The following is a 15,999-nucleotide window of genomic DNA, read 5'->3' as shown; positions in this document are numbered from 1 at the left end:
TAAATACAAACATAATCTTTTAGAACTTTGATATTAAAATTTTAACACAACCCCTGTAAATATTTTTATGATCAACAAAATATATAAAGGTGCCCGACTTACTTACTTATTGGCGCTATGGCCGTCCAACAAGACACGCCAATCGCTTGCCCGATTTGGGTAAAGATTATATCGAAAGCCTAATTATTGTTCTTCACCTTTATATATTTGTTCCTTATAAACATTTTTACAGTGGATATGTTAAAACTTGGATATCAAAATTCAATAAGACTAGATTTTTGTTTTACGAGAAATTTTTCGTTTCGTCTGGTCTATTTGTATTAGAGGTTTACGCCGATAACTATATCGGCGGCGGTGGCGTAGGCACTATTATATATCTGTGGCAGCGGCATGGGCGGCTCGCCGACTTACGCCGCACAGTGTATTATTTTCATGTTATAGAAAATATTAATTAAAAAAAGTATATCATTGAATTTCAAAAAATCTTTTGAAATTCTATTTATAAATGCGTAATTAAGAGAAAAAATAAAAAACTTGGAAATTTTTACTAGATTGAATTGAATAACGGAGCTTTATTTGGAAGCATATCAATTGAGAAAAAGTTTTAACTCGAATTTTTGCCATTGAATGTGAAAGTTTAAATTGCTGGCCTGCTGTGAGTTATACTTCAATTGCTAAAAGATTATATTGTTTTTATTTTCTGAGGTATGATAATTTTAGTAAATATACATTTTTTGATTTTAATTGAACAGGAATTAGTTTTTCATGTTATAGTGGGATAATGTTAAATTAACTAAAATTTTTGAAATGCTTTGAATTCATAAGACCAGCAATCTCGTTATCCGCGTTTATCCGCTTTAATTTTCATCTAAACTTTTTTGCTGCTATTCGTATAATTAAAATAGTACAACTTTAGCTGCAGGAAAATGCAAGTTTTCATGTAATCGTTTGTTTTCAGGAAATATGGCAATTTCAAAGGACGAACTTTTCGATATTCGGTATAAGCAAAATAACGCAAAAGAAAAAAATGACAGCTCAAAGTTGACTCCAATAAAAATGTGTGAGTGGAAAAGTTGCAGACATATTTTAAAGATGAAGGGATGCACACTGGTATCCTTTTCGGAGACAAGTCATCAGTCCGAAAGGAAAAAGTTATCACATTTTATAAGAAACTATTCAAAAGAAGAGTTGAATTTTGCAACTGCTTGTAGCTGGAGGTTATCAGGTCAGCGGGATGCAGCATTAATGGTAGAAGCCATCACCAAAAATGCAGACGCAACTAAAATATAACATACCCTTACTCGTCCAGCCTCAGTGAGAGTTAAATATATTCCAGAAGAGGTAGTAGCTCTATACATGAATCGAAAGTTTACAGTTAAGACGTATTTAGAAATACAATCTCGGGCGTATTAAAGTTATGCTGACATTTACCCAGCATATGAATTCCTTAGAAAAGAAAAAATTGCATGCTATCCTCCAAAATAATCCATTCTTATAATTGATCTGTCAGTGGAAGTCCACCTGCAAGCGTTGGTGAACAAAACTCTTGAAGGAAGGGAAAAAAGATTGTTGAAGAGATAAAAAAAAATTTAAAGAAGACATGGGGTTATTAGTAGATCTTCCAAAACAAGGCTTTGGGACGACCACTGATGGCAACACAGCCAGACGTTTTTCCAATGCCCTTCAAATGCTGCCGAAATAACGGGAGTTGACGAAAATCTAATTAAGCGATTTGCTTTCATACTTCAAACAATGTCATATGGATTCGCCATTGAGTCCGAAGCATTTCGAAAGTATGTCATTTTGACCACAAAAACTTTTGTAGATTTGTACCTGGTATTACATGCCATCGAGCATTCACAAAATTTTTATTCATGGGGCAGATATTATTAATAAAACATTGCTTCCAACAGGAAAGCTCTCAGAGGAAGCACTGGAGAATAGAAATAAAGATTTTAAGAGCTACGGGCAAAACATTATAACAAAGATGTCTCGTAAATATACAATGGAAGATTTATTCAATATTTGTTTTTTGTCGTCGATTCCCTAATATACTGTATTTCAGAAAAGAACTCGAATGAATTTAAGGCAAATGAGACATTCGACAAAGAAGTACTTAAACTATTGTCAAACCCAGAAGCAAATTTAGATCAACGCTCCGACATCTAAGACCAAGATGAGGATTTCGACTCAAGTTTCAGCGATTAACTTAACGTTATCGACTTAGATTTTTATGATTTTGATTACATTTATTTAATTTTTTTGCAACTACTTATTACTACATACAAAAATATGCTTTTCTTCATGATAATACGTTTCCTCTAATGAATTTTTTTAACTTCGATATAACTTTTCTTAATTTATATTTATTTAGCTCAATGAAAACTTAAAAAGTGGTGAAATAATAATAAATGTTTACAAATAATATATTTATTTTTATGTAATAGCGTTAGTTGGTGAGTAGAGCTAGAAATATTAATTATTTATTCCAATCGTGACTTTATATCAGCTAGGTTGATGATATATCACACTGTGCGCCGGTGTTCTTACTTTAAAAAGCTTGATTTTTCTATTTGAAAAATAATTTTTAGGAAAGATTTTGTTTGTATGTATTTAAGGAAATCAACGTTTTGGCGATTTCGGAAAGATCCGTGGTTTTTGCGCCAAAGTCTCACGGATCGTTCAAAAATTTTCAGGGGCAGCTCCTTGCGGAGGGACTGTTCTGCACTTACTCCAGAGAGGCTTCGAACCTAACCGTGGTCTAAGGGACTGGTACTGCTGCGTCTGCCGACAAAAAGTTAAGTACTTAAAATGGACACCTTTTGTCTGTATGTCTCGTACAAAGCGTAGTTTCACCGAAGGAGATGTTCTGGTATAACTGTTATAATATTCGTTGTAGATAAGATTCCTTAAAATTATTTGTGGCTCCTTTCTGGTCACGCACATAGCTCTGGCATTTACGGTTGCTATTAATGGCCTTTTAGTACTCAATGCTCACAGTTTTAACGATTAACACCAACGCTGGCATATCGTTAATCGCGGCAAAGGGACCCTCTAGTTCTTTCGGTTGTTTTAAGAGCTATAATTTCCGATGTGCGAACAGTAGTAATCATGTCCAGAACCAGTCACTACCATGCCTCCTGGCCCTCACACCACATGCCAGCACAGAAGCTATACGACTGCGACTTCGTCGACGTCACTTTCCTATAAGCTCTAGGTGTAACACCGAATTCTTTATAACTGATTTTTTTTGTTGCGCTTTGCTGCCGAGGGAGTGTGGAGGTAGCGTGCTCCACCTACCACACCGAAGATCTTGGTTTCATGCCTCGGGCAAAGCAGATACCTTTCGGAGTCGAAATAAAACAAGTAGGATCCGTCCTGCCAGTTTGAAAGTAAAATTAAAAGGAGCACGACGAAAATTGGCCTAAAATCTCTTCGGAGGTTAGCGCTCCTTGCATTAGTTTATTTATGCTGCCAAGTACTATAAGAGAAACCTCTTAAAACATTAGGGAGTATCTATTCGGCCAAGGATGCCGCCCTCGAAATCGTAAGCAGTCCAAGTGAATATTATAGCGTAACTCATAGGTGAATCCAAATCCAAATTGCAACGAACTAGTCTAGTAATAACAACCGGCAAACCATAATGACTGCTTTTGAGGTAAAATTCAGGGATTTATCTACCCATATAAATAAATAAAATAAATGTAAGGCGCGATAACCTCCGAAGAGATCTAAGGCCGAGCTTCTCTTCCAATTTGCGTCGTGCTCCTCTTGATTTTTCCCTACAAATTGGCCGGACGGGACCTACATGTTTTATGCCGACTCCGAACGGCATCTGCAAGGCAGATGAGTTTTCACTGAGAGCTTTTCATGGCAGAAATACAATCGGAGCGCTTGCCAGACACTGCCGAGGGGCGACCCCGCTTAGAAAAATTTTCTTCTAATTGAAAAATCTTATTTCTAAAATTTTGATGTTGCTTTGCCCGGGAGTTGAACCCTGGGCATACGGTGTGATAGGCGGAGCACGCTACCATCACACCACGGTGGCCGCTACCGTGGACCTGAGCGATAGACTGCAGATATATACTGAGTATTTTAAAAAGGCGTGGGCCTTAGTTCTATAGGTGGACGCCTTTTCGAGATATCGACATAAAGGTGGACCAGGGGTGACTCTAGAATTTATTTGTACGATATGGGTATCAAATGAAAGGTGTTAATGAGTATTTTAAAAAGGAGTGGGCCTTAGTTCCATATGTGGACGCCTTTTCGAGATATCGCCATAAACGTGGACCAGGGGTGACTCTAGAATGTGTTTGTACGATATGGGTATCAAATTAAAGGTATTAATGAGGGTTTTAAAAGGGGGTGGCCCTTAGTTGTATATGTGAAGGTGTTTTCGAGATATCTACCAAAATGTGGACCAGGGTGATCCAGACCATCATCTGTCGGGTACCGCTAATTTATTTATATATGTAATACCACGTACAGTATTCCTTCCAAAATTCCAAGGGCTTTTGATTGCGCCCTGCATTTTTTTCATTTTTCGTAATTTTCGATATCGAAAAAGTGGGCGTGGTCATAGTCGGATTTCGGCCATTTTTTACACCAATACAAAGTGAGTTCAGATAAGTACCTGAACTGAGTTAAGTAAAGATATATCAATTTTTGCTCAAGTTATTGTGTTAAAGGCCGAGCGGAAGGACAGACGGTCGACTATGTATAAAAACTGGGCGTGACTTCAACCGATGTCGCCCTTTTTCACAGAAAACAGTTATCGTCCTAGAAGCTAAGCCTCTACCAAATTTCACAAGGATTGGTTAATTTTTGTTCGACTTATGGCATTAAAAGCATCCTAGACAAATTAAATGAAAAAGGGCGGAACCACGCCCATTTTGAAATTTTCTTTTATTTTTGTATTTTGTTGCACCATATCATTACTGGAGTTGAATGTTGGCATAATTTACTTATATGCTGTAAAGATATTAACTTTTCTTTTAAAATTTGAATTTAAAAAAAAATTTTTTTAAAAAGTGGGCGTGGTCGTTTTCCGATTTTGCTAATTTTTATTAAGCAGACAAAAAGTAATAAGAGTAACGTTCCTGCCAAATTTCATCATGATATCTTCAACGACTACCAAATTACAGCTTGCAAAACTTCTAAATTACCTTCATTTAAAAGTGGGCGGTGCCACGCCCATTGTCCAAAATTTTACTAGTTTTCTATTCTGCGTCATAAGCTCAACTCACCCACCAAGTTTCATCGCTTAATGCGTATTTGGTAATGAGTTATCGCACTTTTTCGATTTTTCGAAATTTTCGATATCGAAAAAGTGGGCGTGGTTATTGTCCGATATCGTTTATTTTAAATAGCGATCTGAGATGAGTGCCCAGGAACCTACATACCAAATTTCATCAAGATACCTCAAAATTTACTCAAGTTATCGTGTTATCGGACAGACGGACGGACGGACGGACGGACATGGCTCAATCGAATTTTTTTTCGATAGTGATGATTTTGATATATGGAAGTCTATATCTATCTCGATTCCTTTATACCTGTACAACCAACCGTTATGCAATCAAAGTTAATATACTCTGTGAACTCTGCTTAACTGAGTATAATTAGCGAGATAGTAGTGGTGTGTTGGCTGCGGAAATTGATGCGCTCATAGCTGCAGTGAGTTCGTGTACTTTTCCGCCAAAAAACAACTACGACCCTAAGCCTCCATATGTGCTGGATCTAAGCACTCTCTCGCCGTTGCCTTCTGGCTCACATTCGCAGTGCACAGCTCCCCACTCAACTCTCCTCAACATGGTCTACAGTTACATATAACTGATAAAGCATAGGCCAAATTAACACCTACACTCCTCTCAGTGCCTATAACACCTCCTCTTTCGTCAATTACTTTGTCACCGTCCGCTATCTCCAGTGATGCCAGACTGTCTGTTGTTGAAAATTCTGGCGCCGTTAATTCTAACAATTTCACCGCCGCCGATATTGCACATATTGTCGCCCCAAATGCAAGCACCTCTTATGCTGTAAATGCTGTAAATACCAATGATAAGCCTCATAACGCTAATATTGTGTCTGCTGATAATATTAATTATGTTAATACTGGAGTGCAACCTGAGCCCCCCAGAGAGGTGACTGCTGTGCCGCTCGTAGATCGATCTTTGTATCATGGCTTGACGCATCGTTGACGGAAGATGACATAATTAACTATATTGTATCTAAGCTTAATTTTAGACCTATGAAATTAAGTGTTTACAAATTTAATTTTAAGTATGAAAGTGATATCTCGTCTTTTAAAATATCAGTGCCTGATGCATATTTTGATAAAATTCTTGAACAGTCTTTTTGGCCGATACATTCGGTGGTTCATTTGTTCACGTAAAAGGCAAATGTGAGAAATTCAAAAAACTTACCGGACTCGGCAAGAATATCACAGACGTAAATCGGTTTGTCTAATATATCTATTCATTATCAGAATGTTCATGGCTTACGATCCAAATTGAGTTCTTTATTTCTAAACAGTTTTTCGTTCACAGCGCAAGTTACAGCTTTTGCTGAGACCTGGCTTAAAGAAGACAATTATAATTCAGAGATTTTCTCGAATAATTATGTCGTGTATAGGCGCAATCGCGTGTCTAGAGCGGGTGGTGTCCTTATAGCCGTGGATTCTATCCTATCATCGGAGTTACTATTGTTCGACAACGGCTTTGAAATTTATAGTCAATTTATAGACAATTTATAGCAGTAAAGATCTCTTTACATGCTTTCAATATATTTATTTGCTGCTGCTATATACCGCCACGTTCGAATATGCACGTTTGTACTCAACATAGCTCACCCATATGTAGTGTTCACTCAGTTGCGAGATAGGGACCGCCTGATGGTGCTTGGTGACTTCGATTTGCCTACAGTAAATTAAACTGTTTGACGTTCATACTCAGCACGATTTTGGTAAAAGCCTGCTTGATTCACATTTACTACAATTAAACAATATACTAAATTGCAAAAATAAAATGCTGGATTTATTATTTGCGGATGACCCTGTGGGTATTTCCCTCAAACGAATTTCTCCTTTATCACTTCCAGAGGATCCGCTACCTTCATCCGAACACTTGAGATAATGCTTGATTATGCTCAGCCTGTTTTGTTTGATGCAGAAAAAGGAAAATCTAGTTTTCGATCAAGATGTTTTTATAAGGCACATTTTAATAAGCTGAATTATCTTATTTCTACCCATGAATGGTCGGATCTTTACGCTTGTAATGATATCGAGTCAGCAACATATATTTTTTACAGTTCTCTCGATGGCTTCTTCGATTGCTGTGTGCCTCTTCGCCATAGCAGTGCGGAAACGGGAAAACGCCGTGGTTCTCCAGACATCTTGTGAGACTATATAATATTAAATTTAGACTATACGAACGTTTTAAAATATCAGGATCATGCTACGATTTTTCTAAATATTTAGTTGCTAGATCAAACTTTCAACGTCTTAATCAACAGTGCTATAAATATGACTTAAACCGGTGTAAGCTTAAATTTTTTAGTAACCCGAAACAGTTTTATAGTTTTGCCAATTCGAAGAGAAAAACTTCATGATTTCCATCTCCTTCTTCTTGAGTTGAAACCGAACTTTTCTCTGGGTCCAGGTGGTGTTCCTAGTTGTGTGCTAAAGTTCGGCGCTGTCAATTTATCCAAGCCGATCCTTAAATTATTTACACTATCTCTAGAATCTTCTCTATTCCCTTCAATTTGGAAGCGCTCAATTATTATTCCCTTACATAAGAAAGGTAGTAGGTCCAAGATTGAGAACTACAGGGGCATAGCTAAACTTTTGGCTATACCAAAAATGTTTGAAAAGATCATCACCAGCCAAATTCAATATATATACCCAGCCAACATGGTTTTAATAATAATAATAATAATAATAATAACCCCAACGGATTAATACCCTCCAAAGCCCGCCCAACCGACACGAGGGACGCATCCGCATAACGCACGGATTTGTTTTTGTTTTTGCCGAGTTGTTGATAGGCGGAGGTTTGTTAAGCGTCGAGATCTAAAACTGCTCAGCTACAGAATAAAAATCATCAGCTGAGTATTATATACATAACAGTAGAAAATTATACATATAGTAAATTGTTAAATAAGTTAACGATTTAGCATATAAAAATTTTAATTTTTTTATTTTTATTTTGTTACGAGTTAAGATAGGATAGGACAGTTTTCCTTATAGTAAAAAGTGAATCCGTTATATCAAATGAATTCGAGTGAGAGTTAAAATCATAACACAAACACCGGAAAGGTTCATTTAATTCGAAATTAGTTCTACATTGCCTCAAAAGAAGAGGTTTGTAATGTCTTGACGCTCGTGATGGGACATTGAAGTTTACTTCGTTCACAAGAAAGGGGCTAGAAATTAGTCCATTCAGTAGTTTAGCCATAAATAATACGCCTAGCACTTCTCTACGGCTAGCGAGAATTGGAAGATTGATAAGCCTTAACCGACTAGTATAAGGTGGAAGATTATATGCAGAGTCCCAATGAAAATTCCTTAAAGAAAAAAGTAAAAATTTCTTCTATATTGACTCAAGCCTATCTGCATGAACTTGATATCGTGGATTCCAGACTACTGATCCATATTCTAGTATCGGTCTAACTAATGTGGTAAAAGGGGCTTTGGTTACATAAGGGTCACTAAATTCTTTAGGCCATCTCTTCACGAATGATAGAACACCTCTAGCCTTATTGGCAGTAGTCATAATATGAAGGTTGAAACTAAGTTTACCATCCATCGTGACTCCCAAGTCAACAAAATAATTTACTGATGCAAGACAAAAATGATCAATTACGTAAGAGGCTGCTGGTAAAGATCTCCGGAAGAGGCACATAAACTTACATTTATTGATGTTCAGCGGCATTGAATTCGCGTTGCACCAAGCAACTAAGCAGTTTAAATCCGCTTGAAGCAATGGACGTTCTTCAATAGACTCATAAGACCTAAAAAGTTTTACATCATCAGCACACATTAAAATTTTGGAATATTTTATTATGATACAGATATCATTAATAAATAGCAAGAACAGAATTGGACCGAGATGACTGCCCTGTGGGACGCCAGAAGGAACATTAATGACCTCTGAAAGAGTATTTTTAAAAATTACTTGTTGCGTTCTACCGCAGAGATAAAAAGATATCCACTGAGTGAGACCTGGTTGGAAACCAAGTCGATCCAGCTTGTGGATAAGCAATGAATGGGAAAATTTGTCAAATGCTTTACTGAAATCAGTGTAAATAACATCGGTGTGAAGATTTTCTCTAAATCCATTAGAAACATGCGTTGTGAATTCACGTAGGTTGGTAATGGTAGATTTGCCTCTACAGAATCCATGTTGAGAGCCTGCAATCAATGCAGAAATGAAAAATGTTAGCTGATTAGTAACAATGGCTTCAAACACCTTTGGGATGGCAGACAATTTTGCAATTCCTCGATAATTTTCTACACATGACCTACTGCCGTTTTTGTGGAGGGTATTAGAAAAGATTCCTTCCAAGCAGAAGGAAAAACTCCATGTTTTAGGGACATGTTGAATAAATCAGTTAGGGGCAGATAAATGTGTTCTGCACATCTTTTGAGAAAACATGTGGGAATTAGATCAGGACCGTATTTATAAGATTCCTTCAAAGAAGTTAAATATGTAAGAACCGCTTCTGGAGATATTGATGGAATATTAATTGCGTTAAGTGAGTCAAGTTGATACGGGTATTCACTAGACAAAGAAATTAATTCAGCGGAATAGTTAGATTTGAAAAAGTGTGCAAATAAATTAGCAATAACTTGATCGTCGCTAGAGAAATCATCACGGTATTTCATACCAGAAGGAAAGCCTTTAACCCTACGTGTAGAGTTCACGAAATTATAGAAAGCTTTCGGATTGCAAGTTATTTCCTTTTTCATGGCACAGAGATAGGTATTGTAACACTTTTTATTTAATTCAAAATATTTATGACGCAATATAGAGTACTTCAAGTACTCGGAGTGTGACCCCGTCTTCTTGTACAGCTTGAAGGAACGCGATTTTTTGTTTTTTAAAGATTTCAGTTCTTTGGTGTACCATATTTGGACTAGTTCAGTGAAAACATGTTTACGCTTAGGTACATGTCTTTCCAGAATAGCGTGAATGACGGCGTTGAAGTCAGAAACGTTTTTGTCAATATCTTCACCGTATTTGGGCCAAACTATTGTAGATAAAATTTGGTTAAGTTTATTAAAATTAGCCTTCGCGAATTCGAATCTAAAACTAGAGTCGTTTTCTATGGTAGTGCAACTCCGATAACTCTCTTCCAATTCGTAAACTATTTCCAGCGAAGGATGGTAAGGATCTTCAGGTACATTAAGAGGTTCACCCCTCCTAAGAATGGATTTTGATGTATCATCAACAAATACCAGATCAAGTACCCTCCCGTACATGTTTGGAACTATATTTATCTGTCTTAGGCAAAGTTCAGTTATTTCAGCTAAAAAGTCGATGCTGGAGAATTTTGAAGAAACCGGCACAATACCATGGTCGGATGTGGTCCATGATACGTGTGGAAGATTAAAATCACCCAAGACAATTATCGAGTCCATAGGCTTCAACACTGAACTGATATCTTTCAGTAACGAAATATGTAAATATGGTTCATGTGCGTAGAAGATCAGCCACAACCTACTTGTTTGAGTTCACTTCTCTAGTTATGGATGCATTCTTATCCAATAAGTAAACCGATGCTATTTATACCGACATCAGCAAAGCATTTGACTTTGTTAACCATTAGCTTTTAACTTATAAACTTGACTTACTGGGTTTTCCGAAGGATTTATTACTTTGGCTTCGCAGCTATCTTGTAAATAGAACTCACCGAGTTATGTTCAAAAACAGTCTCTCTGAGTTGATAGAAGTAACTCCTGGTGTGCCTCAGGGTAGCCATTTGGGTCCATTACTTTTTACACTCTTCATAAATGACTTACCTAAGGTTATTTCTTATTCCCGAGCTCTAATGTATGCAGACGATGTAAAGCTATGCTAAACATACTTGCTTGTTCAGGCCGATATAGACTCATTTAAATTATGGTGTACAGTAAATCTACCAGTTTTGAACAGCTGCAAATGTAAACTAATGACATTTCATAGAGTCTACCCAGTTTTAAAGTCCTATATGCTAGATGGTGCTCCCTTGGAGCTATATCTGTAGTATGTGACCTAGGTGTTCTATTTGATGCGAAACTGAACTTTAACATGCATAACTCATCTATCATAAACAAAACATCGGGTGTACTTGGATTTATTAAAAGTCGGGCTAAAGAATATGACGATCCTTATCTAATCAAAACCCTTTACACATCATTGGTACACCCAATACTAGAGTATTGTTCCTGTATTTGGTCTCCGGGATATAAAAATCATACAGATCGAATTGAATCGGTACGGAAGCAGTTTCTAATCTTCGCATTACGTGGTCTTAACTGGGAATCAAATTCTCATCTGCCGTCTTATAGAAATATACTTCTTCTTATTAGTTTACCAAATTTACAGAATAGAAGAACATTCCTCGGGGTAATGTTCCTTCATAAACTGATTATCGGAGAGATAGACTCCACTGACCTTGTGAGCAGACTAAATTTTTCTGTTCCTGCGAGAACTTCGAGACACTATGTTCTCTTTTATTGACCCATTCTTCGGCGAAATTTAGCCTCCTTCGCAATTGGTGCTCGCGCTATAATGAACTGTACAACTGTATTAATTATGATTATTCGGTTGCTGCTATCCCTAAGGAAATACTCTCACGTCTGGCATGATATTTTTCAAATATTTTTAATAAGATGTCACTTTTTATTTCAATATTAATTTTGATTTAGATATTGATTAAAATTAAAATTTAACTTAATTAATTTTATTGTTTTTAATTTTGATTTTATTTTAAATTTTGTTCTTACACTTATGTGTTTTTCTTATTATTTGTACCTTATCTTGTATCCAGTAGTCGACCGCTTTATGTCTGTGTTGACTTTAATATAGTAAATAAATACATAAATAAATATCGAATTTATTTTATCAAAACCAAAGTGTTATTTTTTAAACAGAAATAAATAGTCCGAACGAATTGTTTACAAGTGATCAATATTTTCGTAAATGAAGTTTAAATTATAGCGTAAAATAGTTGCAAAGGTGTTCAGCGAGCTTTTCTGAAAGGAAAGAAAAGAAAGGGAAGTAAAGAAGAGGAAAGGGAAAGAAAGGAAAGAAAGAAAAGAAACTGAGAAAATGATCGAGTTAGATGAAGATATGGCGGCCACCGTGGTGTAATGGTAGCCAGCTCCGCCTACCACACCGGATGCCCTGGGTTCCATCACCGGACAAAGCAACATCAAAAATTTTAGAAATAAGGTTCTTCAATTAGAAGAAAATTTGTCTAAGCGGGGTCGCCCCTCGACAGTGTTTGGCAAGCGCTCCGGGTGTATTTCTGCCATGAAAAGCTCTCAGTGGAAACTCATCTAACTTGCAGATACCGTTCGGAGTCGGCATAAAATCATGTAGGTCCCGTCCGGCCAATTTGTAGGGAAAATCAAGAGGAGCACGACGCAAATTGGAAGAGAAGCTCGGCCTTAGATCTCTTCGGAGGTTATCGCGCCTTATATTTATTTTTTTATTTAGATGAAGATATACAGATAGAGATAGATGGAGCGGTGGAGTAAGGAGAGGGAGGTAGAGAGAAAAGAAGGATGGGAAAAGCTGAGGGGGAGAAAGAGGCCCAGAAAGAGAGAAATGCAGAGGGGAGAGTGATAAAAGGATAGAGCAAATGGGGTGAGAGGGGGAAGAAGAGTAAGAATAAAAACTTCCTAAAAGTTATGCAGATCAAAGTCATGGTAGAACAAAGTCTGCCGGGTCTGTTAGTCCATAATCTAAAAATTAGTCGCTGCTAAGCGCATTACTCGAGAACTGTTGGACCGATTTATTTCTTCGTTTAAAGTATTCCTTGCAGTACGAGGATGATTCTTACGGAGAGAAAAATTCTTTTCAAGAAGTGGGCCAAAGACCGATCCATTCGAACGATTTCTATTCACGGCTCGATTTGCCTGAAATTTAGTATATATGTAGACCTTTGCCTAGATTAGTATTAACGAAACTTTTTTCCGGAAAGTGGAGCGGGGATTCGTTTGATTTGCCTGAAATTTCGTATATAGGTACCCCTTTTCCTAGATTCGTATGCAAGACTCTTCGGGCCAGGAACCGATATATTCGAACAAGTTCTGTTCATTTGTATTACGATTGCTATTTACGATTTTTTTTCCCCAGGAAATGGACCAGGAAGTGGGATTGGGACTGGAATTAGAACTGTAACTGGGATTGGGATTGGGACTGGGACTAGAACTGGGTGGTGGTGAGGTAAGAGTTAAAAACTTCTTAAGAGATATGCAGATAGGCCAAGGTTAGGGAAGAACAACGTCAGTGGGGTCTGCTAGTTTCTAATAATTATTGTTCTTCATTGCATAATCTGCTGTCAAACTGTAAGTGATGCAGTTTACAGAAGTGAAATAACGCGTGGTTTAAAATTAAATAAAACTTTAGGTGAAAAAAACCTAAAATATTTGTTTGTTGTTAAAAATCTACATGTAAGTAAATTAATTTGCAAGTGTTTTTTTGGTTGAGTATTTTTTTTTACTAAATTATAAGTTTTTTAATATGTGTCATTTTTGTGCTGAAAATATAAGTTAGGATTTTACTACATTAAATCCTTAAAAAAATATATTTTTTGTGGACGCGAAGTCCGACTTTATTCGATCGCTTTCAAATTAGAACTGATTTTACAATTATTCTTAATTCTACTTTACGGCTAATTCTACATTTGTATGCTTGTCAGGTCACGTTGCACCTGCATGTGCTGGGAATATTTGCCGGGTTTGTTGTAGCAGCGTCATCATATTTTGGTAGCGCGTGGTGTCGTTTGCCCATGGGAGACAATCAGGTTAAATGTTCGCATTGTCACTTGATATTGCTGTGATGCAATAATTTTGTTATTGCAACGTTTGTTGTGTTAACTATTCCCCACTCAAGAATGAACGTCCTCGGTTATTAGAAGAACGGAAGATCATTGAACTTGAAGTAGGTCGGGATTCTATTTGTCTGGCTTGGTAGAACCCCTGTAGGAATTTCAGTTTGAGCTGCTTGGCTTTTTTCAATGTATTCAATACTAATTGATTTACGTGTACGGATGATAATTAAAATGATTATTTATTTTTACTGTTGAATTATAAAATTGGATAAGGTGTGTCCCATAAATTTCTTGTGGTGCCTCGTTAACTTCTATCTGACCATTGAAGTTGTTTAGCAGGATAATGCCTGGTTGTACTACTTCTACCGCAGATATGTGCAGAGCTGACATCGTAGAGCAACTCCAATTCAAACTATTTATTAATCTAGGTATACATTGATCTTCACTTAAGTCTACTAAATTATTTCTATTACATATTGATATTTCATTGTATATTTCGCATGGCTTACGAATGCCGTATGTTTTATTTTTACATTTAAAAATTTCATCTTATTGAATATTTATTGCAATATTATTTTGTTTTTTTACTGGCCTTAATATTACTTTCCTAAAAGTTTCATTACTTGTAAGTGGAATTTTTACCATATAGATAATTATCATTTCTTTACATAAAACATTTATTTTTGAAAATTCTAACGCTTCTTCTGCGTTGTTAAATGGCATTTCTTCTGGCTTTAATTTTTCTAATGCTACTTTTACTTCCTGTTTGTTAAGTATTACAGTATTAAAAATATTTCCTTTAGCCCATTGTATGGCGTATTTTATATTTATTAATTCATCTTTTATTAACCTTATTTTACTTTGCAAATCTACTACAATTTCATCGATTATACTATTATCCTTACTTATTGCATTTAACATTGAATTTGTCATTGTGGTAATATTGCTTAACCTTTTACTAAAGGGTTCATTTATTATCGTTTGTTTATTGTTATTTTCGTTTAGGTTCATCAGGTTGTTGTTAATGATTTCTAGGTCATCGTGGGCCGTTGATCCAGCCAGATATTTCCACGCAATGCCTAGGATATTAATAGCTCTTTCTTTACGTAGTTTCTTTATTGGTTTAAGGGATTCAAGGATTTCGAGGGTTTGGTTTGTTTCATGTTTAAGGATTGGATAAAGAAAACTGTCCTTAGGTAGTCGCTCTGATATGTGAGTGTGAATGTCCGTCAAAAGTGCTTCGTACTTATTAAGGTCAAATACGTGAATAAGTATAAAGGTACCGTCCTGAATTTTGGCGAGTCCATTGTTTATGGTCACTAAATAGGAGTGCGTATAGTCCAAAATTTCTACGTCTCCGTTAATCGGTAGGAGGAGATGGAGTCTGTAAATGTAGGAATTATTAACTTTTAATATTACTTTTATGCACCGCCTTTCCTGATTCAGTTATAATTGTTGTGCTTTTATCTTCTTTTACTATTTCTTTTCTGTATTTTGGGGATATCTTGGATCCTAATCGTTTGTCGATTTTTACGAATACAATATCTCCTGGCATGTATGTCTTTGTGGGTGTGCGTTTCTTGTTGTGTTGGGTAAGGTCTTTATTCTGTTTTTCCCTGAGTTTTTCTGTAATTTCTCTCCTAGCTTGTTCAAATTGGCTTGGGTCTGTACTAACGTTTCGTTCGAAAAATACTTCAATTGGTCTTCGTCCTGTTGTGGAATGTACTGTATAGTGGTACTCGTAAGCTGCTCTGTCCAAAAGTTCGGGGAATGATGAGAAATTTCGTTCAGCTTTTAGGCAACTTATTAATTCTGTAAGTGTGGAATGAAAGCGTTCTATTTGTCCGTTAACCGAACTTTTATATGGAGGAGTTTTGTATATTCGGATGCCGAGGGTGTCCTCGAGCATAAAGGCAATGGATGCGGAATTGAGGCTTGTCTCATTGTCTATGACTATGA

At 36.5% G+C, this 15,999-nt stretch overlaps 1 protein-coding gene across 15 annotated transcripts in view; it reads right to left on the bottom strand.

Moving 5' to 3' along the window:
• Positions 1-15,999, bottom strand: part of ey (eyeless) — a 2,912,801-nt gene that overhangs the window by 381,721 nt on the left and 2,515,081 nt on the right. The gene's annotated exons all lie outside the window — the stretch shown is intronic.

The sequence above is a fragment of the Eurosta solidaginis genome, chromosome X, assembly GCF_040869045.1.
Source record: "Eurosta solidaginis isolate ZX-2024a chromosome X, ASM4086904v1, whole genome shotgun sequence".
Lineage (NCBI taxonomy): Eukaryota > Metazoa > Arthropoda > Insecta > Diptera > Tephritidae > Eurosta > Eurosta solidaginis.
Note: the sequence above shows the minus strand (reverse complement) of the source record. Positions and strands in the feature narration are given on the sequence as shown.